The sequence below is a fragment of the Epargyreus clarus genome, unplaced genomic scaffold (assembly GCF_041222505.1).
Source record: "Epargyreus clarus isolate Ecla_fem2 unplaced genomic scaffold, WU_Ecla_fem_2.2 ptg000008l, whole genome shotgun sequence".
NCBI classification, from domain to species: Eukaryota; Metazoa; Arthropoda; class Insecta; order Lepidoptera; family Hesperiidae; genus Epargyreus; species Epargyreus clarus.
The window spans coordinates 12,764,824-12,768,674 of record NW_027332216.1 but is presented as its reverse complement, the minus strand read 5'-3'; the positions used below and the strand labels follow the sequence as shown (position 1 = coordinate 12,768,674).

Below are 3,851 nucleotides of genomic sequence, written 5' to 3'. Positions count from 1 at the left end.
TGGTGAGCTATGGACTAAACCTCTCTTAACTGGAATGGCGATCCGCGCCCAGCAATGGGAAGGCCCAGAATGGGTTGTCGACGAATAGAAAAAAAGGACGTAAGGCAGACTATGAGGTTTTTGATATATTTCTTTTGCAAACTTGTAAGAGGAAAATTTTGTACAAAGTAAAGGCGTTATAATAGAACTGAATGTATAAACATTCGCTTTATTATATTTTAAGCAATGCAAGTATAATTTAAAGATCAAAGTATGTACTTAACAAAATAATTATTTCTTTTGGCTTTCTTGTTTAGCATTCACAGCTGAATATGGCAACGACAAGATGGGAGTGTGAATATAATTACTGCGAATATATAAATATGTAATGAGTAAGTAGTATTTGCATACAAAGTGCCTCAATTTACTGTTTCCCGTTGTATTATATCAAAATAATAAAAAGTATTCACTTTGTATTGTCTATGTTTCAAGAGTGAACAGAATCCAAGATTATCCATTCAGTATGCACATGCCTAACGTACATCCGGTCTTTGTCACACAGGGATTTTTACACAAACTGGACAAATAAAAACGATCGTAGACTATAGAAATAATAAAAAACATTTTAAGGGCTTGTCTAAGTAACATGAGTTTAATTAATATTAAGTATATGCCATAGATATATTATACTAATAGATTGGCAATCCGAAAGAGTCAGAGCATAGTATACGTGTGTGTTAGAGCGAGATAGACAGGCGAGACCATTCACGTATAGGCTGTCGGCCCAAGTCAGCCTAACGTTTATTATTGTAAAACTAAATCGCGCTTATTTTTCAATATTATTAATCAAAAACAGTTAAAACAGTGCTTACTAAAAGTGTTTGGCCATGGTTACGTGTGCTGTACCTGGATGTAACTCATCCAAGAAAGAAAACCCACAAAAATACTCATTTCACATGTAAGTACTACATTAATTGTTTAGCTGTTTAAAGGCAATATTTTACACTTATTACGAAAGTGTTATATACCAAAAGATAGGAAAAATCTTCGAAATTTATCACATAAACACTAGAAATGCACAGAAATGCAAATAAAAAAATTAATAAATACGTGAATAGTTGCTATTTCTTATCAAATTTTTGGTGTTGCGTATTGACAATATCGATAAAAAAAATTATCGATATTTCTAATTCTAAAGTATATAGTTTAAATAGGTTGCGTGCAACTTATATAAAATCTTATCCGGCCTCACCTTTTTTTTATTGTTGGATTAATATTTTTTGGGCGATTTTATCTATGTAAATTTTGATAAAGTCTTGTTAAACTTATTTTTATTTTTTTTTCATAGGCCAATCTATACTGACATTATAAAGAGGTAAAGTTTGTAATTTTGTTTGTTTGTTTGTAAGGGCTAATTTTCGGAAATACTGAACCGATCATGAATTTTCTTTCACAATCAGAAAATAACACTATTCAGGAGTGCTATAGGCTATATTTTATTACGATTGAACAAAAAGTCACAGGAAAATAAATATATACATCAAGTCAGCGGAAATTGGAAAAGATATGATACTTTACCGGCGTGCGCTGACTAAACTGTTCGGTATAGACGAACATGATGTTCATTAAATATTAATCCTATTGCATCGTTAAAATTCTTTAGGGTATACATTTTCAGAAGTATGGTAGGTTATTTTTTTTAAACGCGGGCAAAGCCGCGGGTGCTGTTAGGATCTTTATTCATGTAGGGTTACCATATTCAAACTACACTATATATCATGTAATATTTTTATAAAATTTGGATTTTATTCTTCATTTCAGATTTCCTAAGAATATAGATGTTCAACAAAAATTGTTGAAAATGGTAGATAGAAAGGAATGGGTTCCTAGTAAAAATTCTACTATATGTAGTAAACATTTTGAACCAAAATGTTTTTCTAATCGAGGTTCACAAATAGTAAAGCTATGCTCTGGATCAGTACCTACATTATTTATGCCCGTATGTATTTTTGAAATACATAGGATAACATGTATAGTTATTGGCTACTTACGCGAATGTAGACTTTAAATTCGTTTTAAATGTATACCCGGTGAATCGCTATTTTTATAGCTTCGAATTTGATCATGAAGGCCCATTTGACAAATTTACCCTAATTGTTTTTGTGAATGTTAATAATAAAACCTTTTTATTAATTGTTTATTTATTTTATAATAAATATTTATAATAAAATATTTCTTGCAGGTTGTATTAAAACCAATACGTAAAGTATCGTCATATGTTTATAGAAATATATCTCCAGTGCCCTGTACTTCTGCAGGTAATGTTACTGATTTGGACAATTCTCCGAGGAAGAAGAAATTGAAGAAAAGTATTGAAGCGTTTAGAAGACGCTTAAATAGTAAACAATAAATAAAAAATAAAAAATAAAAAAATCTTATGAGTAACGTTCATAGTTTTTTTAACTCCCTTACACCTGCCAAAAGATATGAAAACTCCATAAACTGCATCAATTTATAATACAGGTAGCAAGTAACTACTACAATTTGTTTCATAGCTACATAACTGCGCGCATTGATGTTTTTCTTTTTTTTATTTATTGGCGGTCTTCACCAGCATAATTAATCTTTAGCGATTGTATCCTCTTTAAGTCACTGACTGAACAAACTGATAAATAAATTTGTTATTGATATCTTTATTTAATCGATATCGATACATTATTAGCAGTAACACTAGCGATGCACACTTTGGCATTTCACACACACATAAATAATCAGTTTTTAGTCTCGCTTGACGTTTCATATTGCCAATCTACCCTACGTCAGTAGGATAATATATCTATGGTATATGCTCCAATGGGCTACAGATTTATTCATTGATCTATAAGTATAAAAAGTCATTGGATTTATTCAGATAAATATAAGGTGTAAAATAGGTAAGTATACCTAGGATTACCAGACGAAGTTTTTTAAATGTAAATATTTAATGTATACATCACCATCTACCTATTTTCTTATTTTAAAAATATTAGAAATTCTTTATTTTAAAAATATTAATAATATTATATTGTTAACACTGCAATTGGTATAGAAGTTAATTAGCCTCGCAATTCACAAATGAATGCTTCAATTGACTACATTCTACAGGCTGGCCTACTTACTAAAAATATACAATGCCTACGCATCTACAAAGTGTCTTTGCTATTACAGAATCCCTTAATACTAAACAATAAGATCTATTTTTCTGGAAGGATCTACAACTTAATGTTTGCACGTGTACACATGTCGCGAAATGAATAAAAAAACAGGATTCTTTGACAAAGGACACATCGGCTTCGTCGGGTCGGGTTGACCCTTTTTTGTCAACTTGACAGTAACATTTATAAAAATAAACCAAACTGGATTCGTAGAAACGGTATTCATAACAATTAGTGACTGGTTCCTAGAAAATATTAAAATCACTAACCATTGTACCAAAACGCACAGATAACTCGTACATATATACAATTCAACCAATGGCTGAATGAACTCTTTTTTGGGTTCCGTGCCCAAAAGTTAAAAACGAGACCCACTATGCCTCCGCTTTTTGTTTAGTCTTCCGTCAGTCACACTCTTTCTTATTAACTGTAATCTACCTGCATTTTACGTAGTATAATGGTAAAAAAAACATGTAAATTAAGGGAACTTACCATACGCGTAAGTATTTTTTGTTTCCCTATTAAATTGTAATAGGTACATACTTCACTTCACATTTTCATATTGCATCTACTTCTGCTGCTATCATAGCAAATCTTAAAAAAAATGAAAATATAGTGTTAGGGCTCTCTGTATGCGAGATCGACTCGCACTTGACGAATTTTTTTCATGGCACGAGT

The 3,851-nt window shown here is 31.1% G+C and overlaps 1 long non-coding RNA gene across 1 annotated transcript; it reads left to right on the top strand.

The window, feature by feature from the left end:
• The first annotated feature begins 654 nt into the window (after positions 1-654).
• On the top strand, positions 655-2,424 carry LOC140744473 (uncharacterized). The gene is made up of 2 exons (XR_012102549.1): positions 655-937; positions 2,222-2,424. It is a non-coding gene; the product is annotated as an uncharacterized LOC140744473 (long non-coding RNA).
• Positions 2,425-3,851: the final 1,427 nt, after the last annotated feature.